This window comes from Carassius carassius, chromosome 26, assembly GCF_963082965.1.
Source record: "Carassius carassius chromosome 26, fCarCar2.1, whole genome shotgun sequence".
NCBI classification, from domain to species: Eukaryota; Metazoa; Chordata; class Actinopteri; order Cypriniformes; family Cyprinidae; genus Carassius; species Carassius carassius.
Window position 1 is genome coordinate 29,996,662 of NC_081780.1, and position 15,704 is coordinate 30,012,365.

Here is a 15,704-nt window from a genome sequence, read left to right on the forward strand (position 1 = left end):
GGTGGAGAGAGAGAGAAGAGAGAGATTTAAAACACGATGGTGATTTATTTCATGTGTCATTGTGTTTGTGATGCGACTCAACGGTTAACCACATTCACCGTCTCTAACTCTATATCGACAACAACATTTCGTTATTGCCGTTATTTCTCCATCAAAATGCTTTGCCAACTAATTTTTACGTGTCATGGTGCAACTTTCCTGTGAGGAACATTGTTCAGAGGAAAACCCGAGATTGAGCAAGACTTCTGTCCGCTGTAGAGAGAACTGTTTGTGCTGCCAACAAGTGTCATTGAGACAACACGTGTTATTAATATGACAAGAAAACAGTTGCATAATGCGAGTGAGCATTTTGGTATTGAATTGGCTTTACCTAAATCAGTTAAGTTAGGAGAACTTCGTAATCCTGTTAAGGAAAAATTAGTGAAAAGGATGGTTTTGACTTTGGATACACAATCTGATGTGGAGGAAGGGGTATCAAAAGAATGTTTACCTCCACTTAACATTTGAGCAGCAAAAATTGTTGTTAAAAATCAGAAGAAACGAATGCACATTGGATAGACAATTGGAATGGGAAAAGGTGAAAAGTAAAGAGCGAGAATGTGAGCGAGACTTTGAAAAGTTTAGAATGCAATATAAATTAGAAGAGCTGAAAATGTCGCAGGAAATGGAACGTCTTTGATTGATAGCGGAGAGGAAAATGCCAGGTGCTGGTTCAGAAAATTTACCAAATGATCAGTCAGGGTTAAATAGTCAGATTTCAATATTGTAAATATGGTAACAGGTGTACCGAAATTTAACGAGAAAGACCCAGATAAAAACATTGCTGAGGACAGAGTGTGGGATGATGCGGAGCGCACCTTCCTGTTGCAGAGTGTTTTGGTGGACAAGGAACAAGAGGCACAACATGCCTTAATAAAATCTCAACAAAACATATACCATGTTGTAAAAGAAGTGGTGCTCAAGGCATACGAACTGGTTCCAGAAGCATATAGACAACGTTTTAGAGATTTGAGAAAAACAAATCCATGTAGAAGTCGCAAGGGATAAATTATTGTTATATACATATATATATATATATATATTTGATGGATGTGGGTGTATGGTTAGCTGTAGTGTAAGTATATGTATAATAGGTCTTTTAACTAGGGATGTCCCGATCTGATCCACAACATCGGTATCGGTCAGATACTGGCCCAGAATACTAGATCAGAGATCGGAGGGGAGAAAAACATATGATACGATACCAATCTCCGATACCTATCAACACAAACCATGGGAAAATCGAGCTTAAACCATTGCCTAAATGCTTGAATATGAGCATTTCCCTTGCTGCTACATCCATTTAAGCGCGCTGCCTGTCACGTGATAACAGTAGTAGCCAGTTATAGTCGCATGAGTATGAGAGTTAAAGTGCACTTGCGGTCTGGTCTGCCCTTGGGCGGCGATTTCTTCTGAAGGAAGGGGTGTGCAATATGAATATTTTTGATCGTGGACGATAGAAATGTCTCCAGGATATGCTTTTGAAGAAATATCGTTGTATTATGCTGCAGCGCACGCTCTATCCACGGAATGAATATACTGTGGCAGCCAACATATCCAGTACCATAGACTAAGGTATTAAAAACATTAAGATGAATTATAAAAAAATGCATTTCACGGTGAAGACAGTAGACAGGCGAAGCACATGTGATCCGCCATTCCCACATCCACGCGCTCGCTTTCTCTCACCTTGTGTTTGCGGCTGTCTCCTGACTGCAAATAATAATAACTGATGGACAACTTTGCCCTGGGAAAGACAACAGTTTTACATTTTAGGTACTTTTATAATCCTGTTAAACTTTTTTGGATTTTGATAACATTAAGTTAATAACGTGTTTTAATGTCGCATCTGCCTTAATATCCTAGAGTTTAAATGTTCTGTTTAATTCAAATATCCACTTAATCTTACATTTTTGGCCACCTTTTTGCGGAGGCCAAACTAATCCTTTTTTTTATTGAAGTAAAATTTTTGTGTGTTATTTCTGAATGCTTGAGACTATAAAATCAAACAAACAACTGTATTATTAAAATCATAGCCATAGGCAACTATCTAGGTACAATTGTAATTTGTAAATAATAATTGTTTTAGTTTTACTTGTTCATTAAATTTTTTAAATGCTGCCAAATACTATTGTACCTGCAAAACACCATTTATTTTTATTAGTGTATTATGTCTATTTGTATCTTTGTTCTATATATTTTTTTTAATAACAAAGATAAAATAATTACAAAGATTGTATATGTTTATGGGTGGCTAAGTGAGCAAAGTGCTTCCATTTATTTTATTATTAGTAGTAGTAGTATTAGTTAAAGAATAAAATAAAAATATCGGTATCGGAAGTGAAAAAGTAGTATCGGGACATCACTACTTGTAACTCTTAACTTAATATCTTATTTATATTTGATTTGATCCTTGATGTAACTGATTTTTTTTTTTAAAAATCTCAATCACACTGAAGTTCAATTCTTTATCAGAATCAGAAAGAGCTTATAATAATATAATATAAAAAAAGTTTAATATTATATAAAAAATTATTATATTGCACTTGAATTCCCTTTTTGATGCTGATTATTTATAAGTTTGTAATATAATATTATTATATAAAATCATAAGCATTTAAACTGAGAGAATAGAATGGAATTGAATAAAATGAAAAACAAACTGAATCTTTTAAACTGAGATCTGCAGCTGAATATTTAGGGAAAGAAAAATGTGAAAATGTGAATACTTTTACAGTTATCTAAAACATCTGGATGCAGTAGTTTTCACTCCACTACATCTGTGTGTGACTGTAATAGTTTTCTTCCATCATCTGTTATTTCCAGCACTTAATCAAGTCTCTCTGATTTAAAACACGATGGTGATTTATTTCACGTGTCATTGTGTTTGTGATGCGACTCTCCAGCTAACACAAATACGTAACTGTTACGTAACTGCAACGTAATCTGGTGACCAAACTTTCGTCGTGGCTACGTAATTAGTTACGTCATGGCAACCGGAAAAGTGAAATTCCCAGATACGTCGCCACAACGTAACTTTGTGACATTGCCAGTAAGTAACTGTGTGCTGGTAATCAGTTGGTCATTTTTTATAATTATTCTATGGGCGGACATGCAGTACTTGAACCTAATTTATGTCCTCATATGCCCAAACTAATTTAAAGGCTGTTTCAGCAGCTGTGAATGATGAATACATACTCGAAATGAATTCAGTTAATTTATTAACAAGCAAATATGAACAGTAATACACCCAGATTATTAATAAAAACATAGGATATACAGCGAAATATGATTGAAAGCATTCAGCCCATACAGAAGCACATAGATTGAGACATATTAATAATAAATACATTTCCATATATTTAAATAACTATACCCTTCTGTAAGCATCCAGGGTCAAAACATTATGCACCATTATGCATTATGCAAGTCTTAGTAGGCACTCAGTACATTGCATTTAAATATTAGCATTAACAATGCACACATTCATCAACTAACCCTTTAAAGCCTGACACATTAAAAAAATGGCAGAAAATTATATATTTTTGGAAATTAGATGTTTATTAAGCCTTGAATCAAAATCAAAAAAAAAATTTTTTGCCAACTCATTTTGTTTATGATATATTTTTTGTATCACATTTGATACATCAGGCTTTTTGGGAACGTTTTGCTTACAACAGTGTAGATTTTAGATACAAAAAATCTATTATGCCTTTAACAGTTTGAAAACATAGAACATTTTAGGCAGTTTTTCTCTCTCTTTTTTTACATAGATCTTTTTTCCAGTCCTTTTATTTCACTTTGTGGTAGTCACGAAAGCAGTTTCTGTCTTTGTTCAGGCAAAGATGCACCTTACACTTCTCACAGTACACATGTGAGAAGTGATTGTTGGTGCAATGCTTGCATCTTTGTCGGGTTTCCCATGTTGGAAAATGATCCATGGCATCCCTTCTGACATCCAGGGGCACACTGCAGCTTGACCTTTTACGGGGTGCTTCTGGACAAGATGGTGTATATATGTATGGAGTCCAGTTACACCTGTCTTCTGTCCCTTCCTCATCAGATGCAATGAAATCGACAGATGGAGGTTGAAATTGTTTTTTTCTCCATCTGTATTCTTTTTTTTTGCATTATCCTTCACCGACTGCTTTTTGAATGTGTCCTGTGTTGTTGGGACCTCAACTTCTATGCTGCTCTGGACTACACTTTCGACTTGATAATCTTCCTCATCACTGCTGTCTGAACTTCCATCATCATGCATGGCCTGAGGAATCCATTCCTCATCATCATCACCCTCCTCCTCCTCTTCCTCTGACTGCTCTAGGTCACTTGAATTGCCATTCATTATGTCGATTACATTTTGAAGATGCTTTTTTTTCCTCTCTTCTTCCTCTAATCTTTTTGACATCTAAAAATACACATAAAAAATTGATGATTCCAGCATATTGATTATAATTTTAGAGGAATTGTTACTGTAAAAATAACCTAAATGTATTGTAAGATGACATTGTGGTAGGCATTTTGTAGATTACATAAAAAAATGTGACACGACTATTCAGGGATAAAGAAGCTTATACCTGCAGTTTCAAATTTAATATGTGCATTTTTAACACAATATATATTTTAATATGGCATTTCAGTCATTAATTGCCATTAATTGAATCATCCCAATATTGTATGTGTTTGCATTGTGGTAGTCATAAAGTAGATAACATTACTACAATTTAACATTACTGTTTAGACATAAAGCACCATTAATACCTGCAGTATCAAATTTGATACACAATTTCCAACACGATTTACTTGTAATTTAACGATTAAATTATTTCAATTCAGAAATTGTTAAATTAATTATATCAGGCGCAATCCAATATTATTTTTTACCTTAAACAACTTGAAATTAGCCTTTATTTTCCTGCCGAAAGCGTCTGGCTTGATCCAATCGCAGCCGCCATTTTGAAAAGCTAAAAAATCACCCCTCTGCTGCCTGCAGTACAGTGAAATTCCACAAGATGGCAGAATACACGTATCAAAATAGATACAACAGGTTTCCAAAGAAAGTATTGCTCTCACTGATTCAATATATGTCTTATAAACTCGTGTATCAAATATGATACGTGTGGTTTTAAAGGGCTAATCACAAGCTCCCACAAATAATACGTCAGCTAATCACACCCTTAACCAAACCACTACAAATAATTCATTGAAAATAATATGCAATAGCTTATGAACAGATGTATTATAGCTAATTAAGTTTAATGAATCTCACACCTATCATACAGCATTATGGCCAGTTCACACTGCCACAAAAAATATATCTAAAAAAAATATATATGTATATATGTTTAAGCAATTAACATTAAATTCTAAAATCTTAAGTAATTCTTACTTTCTCTATTCTTGCAATATTCAAGTGTACATGTCCCTGAGTAATATCTGCATCCCCCGAAGTCTGAAGAGAACACAATATGCTAGTAGACAGCAATCCTCGTGAGAGAGAGGTCTGGTGTGGAAGGTGGATCTGGAACTGACTTCTCTTGATTATCTGTCTTCACAAACGGCCCTGAAATACAATTCAAACATTAACAATGATTGTTATAAATGTAATGTAAGGCTCTTACATTCATAATGCTCATTTCGGAAATATAGTTAATATCAGTAATATGCAGCATGCACGATACAAGGAAGTGGTCAGTAACAACACTTTGAGGTATGATATCTATATCAGTAAGGCTACCTTTAAGAAAAAATAAAATGAATAAATTAAGTTGTGTTATGCATTTAAATAGTTAGACATGCTAAAATACAGAATTTGTTAACAATAATAATAAAAAATAATATGCTGGGGAAAAAATGAAACATTTCATAGGGCCCTAAACATGTTTTTTTTTTTTTTTTACTTTTAATAAATTGATGTGAAAATGTATGTACTACGAAAAAGGAGATGAATGAAATGAAATGAAATATTTATTTTATCATTCAAAGTCAAAGTCACCTTTATTTATATATCGCTTTAAATAAAATACATTGCGTCAAAGCAACTGAACAACATTCATTAGGAAAACAGTGTCAATAATGCAAAAAAAAATCATTGAGGATTTCTTTTAAAAAAATAATAAATCTCGTCTCGCTCTCATGAACCCAGTCTCATCTCGTCTTGTGGGATAAGTGTCTCGCCACACCCCTAGTAGCCAGAGCAAGAGATACATTAGATTTCTTTTGCATGTCTGACAGTGTAACATTAAGCAGAAGTATTTCAAAAGAGTTAAACCTGTATCCTGTTTTCTGGGTAACATTGAGAATATCACTATATATTGTTGACCAGTCTGACGGGGCTCATGCTTATAACAGTAGTTTGGTGGAGTTTAGACTAAGGCTAAATCAAAAATGCCTGTCAAAATTAACACTGGAACAAACACAGTCTTAATAGATTGTACAGCGCAAGTAATTTTATCATTTGAGCGGGTGGAACAAAAGTCATCATAATAGTTATTTGAGAATTGTCTTACTAGTCACATGGAGCAAAGTGTCCTGGAGATGTTGTCAGAGAGCAGCTCCGCTCCTACTCTGCTGGGGTGCAGGACATCAGCACGAAACAGCCTAGGTCGCTCCCAGAAAAGATTCCAGTTATTAACAAATAGCAGTTTCTGTTCTTTACATCATGACAACAACTATTCATTTAAAGCAACAAGTCTACTGAACCTTTCGTGTCCTCGTCAATACGTGGGCAGTGGTCCTGACACGATGATCATCGCCGCGGGCGTCGTGCTGCAAACCGTCTCGATCAGGCTGCTGAAGTCCCTCTTCAGCGTCTCCGTCTGCCGCAGCGTGGTGTCGTTAACCCTCTCAGATGATAACAGTGTCGTGTTCTGTCTCGCGAAGTGGAGCTCCTGCAGGTGGAGATCCTGAAGACCGGAGGCGTTGGAAGGAGAGAGGTCATCGCCCAGGTCCTGGCTCATGTCTTACGCTGTGGACATCTGGGAAGATCGCGTCCTGGGTGCACCAAGCTTGTGCTGAGAACCACACAGAGTAGAGGTGGTAGTAGGGTTAGCTGTTTACTAACCCCTGAATGTTTCCAGCACAGCTCTCCACTCTCTCAGCTGGGCCTGTTTCTTCACAAGGTCATGGATCTGCTTCTCCACAGCCTCCAGCTCCTTATTAGAAATAAACAAACTAGAGAATAGGGGAAATGCAGAAAAGAAAAATAGCAAAATGGAAAACATACATATAAATCTTAAAATACCAGTATTCACATTTTTTGATGTTACAGATGCATAATGATATGTTGTGTAAAATAAATATTAAGTTATTTAATAAGCTTCCTCGGGATCACCTGTGTTTTCTATCTCTGTCAGCAGCTCCCATTAGAAATTTTCTTGGAACTTCCCCTCTGTTTTAGAGGGTTTTTAAGACACTCCTGAAATCACAGTACAATTTTAATCAATATTTGTTTACAATGAAAAATCAAAACGTGTTTGAAACACTGGTTTGAAATAGTGTCAGCCAAATTTAGACCGCGAGTGACATCACTGATAGACTCTACAGTGCAGACTTTTAGTTTTAATTAATTAGCTTACTTCCATTTATCTTTTGACACACTGTAAAAACTAATCTATAGAATTTACCCAATAAATGTGAGGTAACAATTTGCATCGACTTTGGTGGGGTAGATTTAATCCCATATATTGAGTATAAACTATCTGAAGTAAAAAGCTATTAAATGCTTGCATAAATTGGGTAACAATACCTCACATTTATGTATATATTCAACAGCGACTTACTCATTAAAATTAGGTAAAAATTATCACTTCAAATCAAAGTTAATTAATATCTTGGGTAACAATACCTCACATTTATGTATATATTCAACAGCGACTTACTCATTAAAATTAGGTAAAAATTATCACTTCAAATCAAAGTTAATTAATATCAGTTAATAACAATTACTTATTCAGAGAAGGTAAAATGTACCCCCCACAATAAAGACATTCAGATGGTTCATCAGATCAATGTTTTTAATCCAAAAAATCCTATGAAACACTCAAAATATAGTGCAGCAAAACAGCTTTACACAACATTTCAGGTAATGAACCTGTTTTATAACTCACTGATCGATCAAATGTTGTTTCAAAAATGTTGGATAATAAAACATATCCCTGTTTTAGGACATCCAGATCAGAGCGGAAAAGAGAAGTGAGGAGAGAAGGGAGACGAAGTGAGGAGATCAGAGCAGTGCTGGATGTCCAATCACATTAAGATTTTCTTGTATCTAAACTCTTAGACTAAACTCCTTGTGTCTCTTAAGATTTACACAACAGTGACTGACCAAATCTGTGGTCCAGGTATTCATATAACAAATACTTGTGCTTCAGACACCAATGAACGAATTGACTTTTTATAACTCACTAAGATAACAGTTTCAAATGTTGTTTCTGGATAATTGGCTACTGCAAACAACACATGCCACTTATTCTATTTTAAAAATCAAAAGCACACACACAAACTCCACATGGTTGTTTCTGTGCATGTACAGTATCAAATATCTGGATAAAGATAAAACAGAACACCAACATTCTTTAGTTTTTGAGCTTGCTCTCACTCAAAAATAGGATGAGAATAAAAGAAACAAACAAATGGGGAGGGAAAGAGGGTAGAAGGAGAGATCAAAATTCTTCAGGCCACTTTCTATTGGTATTCCTTTTCTGTCAATCTGGGGGAAATCACAGAGCAATGGAGTGGGCTGAGAGAGAGTGAATGGATCTGTGTCTGTGTCTGTGTGTGGAGCAAGGGAAAAGAAGAAAAATATAAAACTACACTCCATTAAAAGTATGTCCAGACAAAAGATCCTCTTCGAACAGGGTTAGGTTAGGCTGTGGACCTTTTTCAGTAGTTTTGCCCCGTCAATTTCCAAAAAAGTTTTTGAAAAGCTTCAAACGTGTTCTTCAGCTCCTTTGGATATTCGATGTTGATTGCATAAATGAGTCCCATCAGCAGTATGCATGCCTTTGTTCGGCTTCCACATCCTTCCATCACTTGGTTTCCCTCGATCACAATAGACAAATCTGATGGATCCTCCTCAGCCGTGAAATTGTGCTTCACAATCACCTTCATCGTTTTGTCTGTGTAGTCCTCACATTCCTACATGACGATACAGTGGTAACGTTACTATGCTTTTATTTTTAATCCTGTGCCCATTCAATATATTAGAAAAAGCTGGTTTTGACTAGTTTCTAACCTTAAAACCAGCGGTCAGACACAGTCATGCATGCTGACTAATCTTGTAAAAAGCACACCACGACGGCATTTCAATTTACCGGCAGTTGTGCAGACGGTGAAAGCCCAGGACACAACAAACCGATGGCAAAGAACTAGCAGCAACGAAAGCAGACGTGCCGTTGCGTGTCAACGCATTCTCATCCTAGCAACGGCACGTCTGCTTTCGTCGGGGTCAATTTGTTTATTTGAACCATGATTTGAACACATCAAACCGACGCGTGGAACACAATAAACCAAGTTGCCTGACCGACGTTTCGACGTTGTCCGACGTGGCTTGATGTGTCCCGGGCCATGGTGACGCCAGCGACAGATTCAAACTTTAATTTCAAGTAATGGCATGTTAAATAAACGAAAGCCGAATACAAGTGAAGTGTAATATCTCATAGTTAAAAAATATATATACAGCACTCCTATGTAAATAGCTTACCTTCACTTCTGCTGTTCGATGGCAGCCAGAGAGGATCCAGCGTCGCCCACACTCACTCGGGCTGACGCATGCGCAATTTAAAGCAAAAAAACTCATGGTTTGGGGGTATATTTTACTGCATTTTTCTATGTGATGGTTCTTACTGTTGACGAATGGGTAGCATATGTAGAATTTACCCACTACTTTAGAATTCGTTGGCTGCTGCAATAATCATTACATTTTATATGGTTTCCACAGATTATATTTACCACTCTCCAAAATCACTTTTTTCAGTGCATATTATCATCAAAAACGTTTACAAAGCTATCAAAACCGCTCCTTTACACATAAGATGTGATTAAAAGCCCAAACGTTCATTAATAAGAGCTCAAATCTATTATGTTATACTTATGCTTCTAAGCTAGCATAATATTTGCTAGCAGACATATCAGATAATTAAGATGCCATAATCACAGAGGTATAAATGTTAACAAAAGTACTTAAAGTAGACTGTGGATAATATTAACATATGTTACTTAACCAATCTGTCGCAGTTGTTGAACTTTTCTTTGGTATAACTGACGAGAAACAGAGAAACTGTCAGATGAGTCCTCCCCTCTCCAGCAGCTGATGTGTCCGCGGTTGCCATGGTAACTCTCAACGACTAGTAGGCTAATAAAAACAATAATATTAAAAAAGGGTTTTAGCGTCTTTACGGAGATCAAGACTTTTGTTTTATACATTTTATCAACCTCTTTATTTATTATAAATTGTAAGACTCACCTCAGAAAAGCCAATTCTCATGTCAGACACAGTTGAAGTGAAAAGTACTTCAAACAAACGCGCTGTCCTCCTGATAACGTTACTGTATCTGCGGCAGATGAGATGGTGTAGCCAGTCTGTCATTATTTCACGTTCACAACTCCTTACGAAATAGAAAGTTTCACAACTCCGAAAAATGTATTTCCTTTCTTGTCAATATTGTGCGCGTGGGTGCGTCAGTTGTGGAAGCGCGTGCGCGCTGTATGCCACGTCACTATATATTAAAAGCATGTCCATATTCTGACTTGGTGAAAAGAAACACATTTTATCTTTAAGGAACGTTTAATCGTGTGTCTGAAGTTTAATTACACTTTATAAATAGCACTATACTCAGGGAGCATATAAAGAATGTACAAAATATGGTATTTAAAATTACGTGCATACGACGTTGTAGTTACGTTGCCAGTAAGTCATGAAGTTACCAATATATTACGAATAGAGGACCTATCTGGGACGTTCTTGGTTATCTTGTTACGTTGGAAGGACGTACTGACGACGTTGTGAGTTGGTAATGTGATGGTAATACAATTACGTGCATGCGACGTCGTAGTTACGTTGTCAATTGGTAAGTCATGGAATTACCAAAAATTACCAATACGTTACGTAACTGTTACGTCGTGTGTTAGCAGGGTCAACTGTTAACCACATTCACCGTCTCTAACTCTATATCGACAACAACTCCCGAACATTTCGTTATTGCCGTTATTTCTCCATCAAATGTCTTTCCCAACTAATTTTTGTGTCATGGCGCAACTTTCCTGTGAGGAACATTGTTCAGAGAACTCTCAGAACCGTAATCAAAAGTCCATCTAGATGGCATCTAAATATAAAGTGGCTACATGTCTCTGAATTTCTGGATTTTGTTGGAAATCAAATTGACATATTTTTTGAGTTCAATACAAACCAGACATCTGCTTCAATAAGATGGGAGGCATTTAAGGCCTATATTAGGGGGCAAATTATCAGCTTTACTAGTTCCAAGACAAACAGATCTGTCCTCAAGATGATTGAATTGGAACAGAGTATCAAGGACTTAGAAGAAGACATTTTCAAACAAGATACTCCTGAACTGAGACATAAACTTTTACTACTTAAAGCAGAATTTAATGGCATCTCTACTAATAAAGCTGCGGCTAATATAACTAGGCTGAAACAAACATATTATGACCAAGGAGAAAAGGCTGGAAGGTTATTGGCATGGCGAATTAAGGCTCAACAAAATGAAGGAAGGATTAACAAGATAGAAACTATAGATGGACAGACCACCACGATTCCAACTGAAATTAATAATGCTTTTAGAAATTATTATGAAGATCTTTATAAATCGACTCCCCCTGAAAATACCCACCATTATAAAAAATGTATGGATGAGATTCAGATACAGTCTCTGTCTGAGGAAGACTCCAAAGTATTGGATCAACCAATTGAAGTAGCAGATCTGAAAGCAGCCATTGATGGTATGAATGGTGGGAAAGCACCAGGTCCTGATGGTCTACCTATAGACATCTATAAGATCTTTCGAGATAAATTGATAACCCCAATGATGGATATGATAAATGAATCATTCAATATTGTAGAACTTACCCTCTCCTTGCGTTCAGCCCTCTTAACTTTAATTCCTAAGTCAGGGAAAGATCCCACGAAATGTGTCATTAGTCTTTTAAATTCAGACACAAAGATAATCGCTAAAGTTTTAGCCAGTAGACTTGATAAGTATTTACCCTTACTGATTGATCCTGATCAAAATGGTTTTATAAGAGGTAGACAAGCTTTTCATAATATACGTCGTGTGTTAAATGTAATTCACTTTTTTTTTTTTTTTTTGTCTGTGTGTTGTTGTCTCTGTGTACTGGAAGCTTATGTCACTAAAACAAATTCCTTGTATGCGCAAGCATACTTGGCAATAAAGCTCTTTCTGATTCTGATTCTGATTCAAAAAGAGTCTCGGATAGAGCTTTACTTTCTTTGGATGCCGAGAAGGCTTTTGATAGGGTGGAGTGGGACTATCTTTTTGATACACTTTCTCATTTCGGTATCGGTCCGTATTTTATAAAATGGATAAAAATTTTATATTCAAAACCCACAGCAGAGATATTGACTAATAATATAATCTCTAAATCTTTTCCACTCTCTCGAGGCACACGTCAGGGATGCCCCCTTTCGCCGCTTCTATTTACATTGGCTATTGAGCCTTTGGCTATTGCAGTACGAAGAAGTGGAGATATAGCAGGGATTACAGTTGGCGGTCTTGAAAATAAAATAGCTTTATATGCTGATGACATTATATTTATATCCAATTTAAGTACATCTGTGCTTCTTTATTGTGCCTAATTAAATCATTTGGATCTTTTTCAGGATATAAAGTGAATGAGTCAAAATCTATGATCCTATTTCTAAAAGAAACGGAACGTCTCACACCTCCCTTCCAGACCCCCTTTAAAAATGCTCATGAAGATTTTAAATATCTTGGTATTAATATCACCGCAGACATAAAAAATTTGGCTACCAGTAATTATAATAATACAACTAAATTAATCACTAAATCAATTAATAAATGGTCACCCTTACCAATTTCTCAGATTGGACGTATCAATATATTAAAAATGAATGTTCTCCCAAAACTCTTATATTTCTCTCTCTTTTGTATTTACCATACGAGAGGGGAGGGTTGCAGTTGCCTAATCTTAAGTGGTACTACTGGGCAGCTCAGCTAAGAGCAGCAATGTTTTGGTTTACAAATGATAATTCTATCCCCTGGGTACAGATTGAGGTGAGCACAACTCAAAAATTGCAGTTGAATCTGTATCTGTATTCATCACCCCTGCCCAAACTGAAAAAAGCCACTTCCAACCCTTTTGTTAAAAATACTATTATGGTATGACGTTTTTAAACATATTGGACAGACTCCACAATTATCACAATTTACCCCTATTTGGGGAAACACTATGTTTACACCAGGGACACATGATGGTGGTTTTAAAATCTGGGCATCAAAGGGCTTGAACAAGGTGGCAGATTTATTTAGCAATGAAACTATGCTCAGTTTTCAGGAATTGGGACAAAAGTTTGATTTGCCTAAAACCCTTTTTTTTTTTAAATATCTTCAAATTAGGAATTTTATCAATAAAACACAGCATTCTCTTCTCTTACCAGAGCTGTCCCCTTTAGAAAAAATTACTTTAAATCACCTTAATGGTGCTAGACAAGTTTCCTTGTTTTACAAACTGATCTGCACTAACTGTAAAGACAACACGGAGAAAAAGCGTTTGGCTTGGTGTCAAGATTTAAATGAGAATATAACTGAAGATGAATGGCAGAGTATCTGCTTAAAGGCCCAAACCCAGACAATTAATACCAGGTTTAAACTTCTGCAGTACAAGTGGATTATGAGAGTATACATAACTCCAGAACTGCTTCATAAATTTAATCCCAACATTCCCAATCAATGTATAAAATGCAACCTAGGTATAGGAACTTTATATCATTGCTTATGGAAGTGCCCTCAAGTTCAACTTTTTTGGGAAAAGGTTTTGGACCTTTTGTCACTGGTGGTGAAACAGAATATCCCCAAATGTCCTAAACTTTGTATATTTAATATTTTCCCTGTAGCTTGCACTTTAACTAACTCTAGTTAGAAAATGTTAACTTTCTGTTTATTACAAGCAAAACTTGTAGTTGCTCGTCATTGGAAAAACACAGAAATCCCTAATATTAAACAATGGTTACAGGAATTGTCTGCTTGTTTGGCTATGGAGAAACTCACATATATTGTTAAAGGAAAACCTGGAAAATTTTTCCAAGTATGGAACCCCTTTATAGAATTTTTGAAGGAAGCTGAACCAAATAGTTTATTTTCTGTGTAACCAGATATAACATTCACCATGTTATGATTAATGTACCATTGTCTTGACGCTTGCATAGTATAGATGTTGTCGTTTATTTAATTTATTATTTATTTTCTATTATTTTATTATTATTTTTGCTGTAATTATGTATTTTATTTATATATTTTCCTGTGTTTTTTTATGTAAATGCTTCAAAAATCAATAAATACAAAAACTTTTAAACATTTTAAACAAAAAAAAAAAACATTGTTCAGAGGAAAACCCGAGATTGAGCAAGACTTCTGTCCGCTGTAGAGAGAACTGTTTGTGCTGCCAACAAGTGTAATTGAGACAATACGTGTTATTAATATGATAAGAAACAGCAGTTTGCAATATTAAGAAGCAAAACGAGCTGTTTCTGTACAGTTAAAAATAGCAGAAAGACACATTAGATTTACAAACACCCGCCCAATCTAACGAGTAAAAGAAGATGAAGATCGAAATCTCTCTCTATAACTTCATTTACTGTCTACTATAATGACTTGGATGTGAATCATATATTCATAAATACATTTTATGATAAACGTTAGCCATGCATTAGTTAAACCTAACAATAAACTTGGCTTAAATAGCAAACACAGAACACACATATAATACAGTTACTAATATGACAGCATCATATCATGAGAAGAACATTCTGGACTCACCGATAAATAAGACAGAAGTCAGCTTTGCTTCACAGCGTTCAGAAATGGGTCTTTCTCAGTGGCGTAGCCTAGATAACTTTGAAGAAGTGGGTGGGACAGAAGTGTGTGTGTGTGTGTGCGTACTTCAATAATATGTATTGGGTGAAAAATTATTAATGCCAGTGAATAAATACATAGATAAGCCATAAACATTCGTGTTCCCAAACAGTCTCGTGTGTAAAGCGCTCGTGTGCTGAAGAGTGGGACATGTTGACGACATGATCTTATCACAGGACGAACTCAGTTTAGTTTCGATTTACATGTGTAAACACTCAAACGACACGCACCATCCCGACTGAGATTGGTTATTATTGGTGATTATTGGAGATTTTTATTTATTGATAATACAAAGAAAAATATATGTAAAAAAGGGAAATGAATATTTTTTCCCAATTTTTACATTTGTAAAATTCAAAGCTAGTAGGCTACCTTTTTTTCCCCTTTTCTATTTTATTACCATTGCTGTCACCACTGCTATCTTGAAAATACAGCTTATACTATATATATATATATAGTATAAGCTGAAAGATGAAAAATGAAAGATAGACAGGAAAATGACGAGAGAAAGAAAGAAAACGAGGGGAAAAGATA

At 35.6% G+C, this 15,704-nt stretch overlaps 1 protein-coding gene across 1 annotated transcript in view; it reads right to left on the bottom strand.

Moving 5' to 3' along the window:
* The window catches only part of LOC132106155 (membrane-spanning 4-domains subfamily A member 4A-like), a 39,320-nt gene extending 24,114 nt beyond the window's left edge, over nucleotides 1-15,206 (bottom strand). Inside the window, exon 1 of the mRNA XM_059511813.1 lies at nucleotides 15,075-15,206. The gene's annotated coding sequence lies outside the window, so the exon portion shown is untranslated. The remainder of the gene's footprint in view (nucleotides 1-15,074) is intronic.
* Nucleotides 15,207-15,704: the final 498 nt, after the last annotated feature.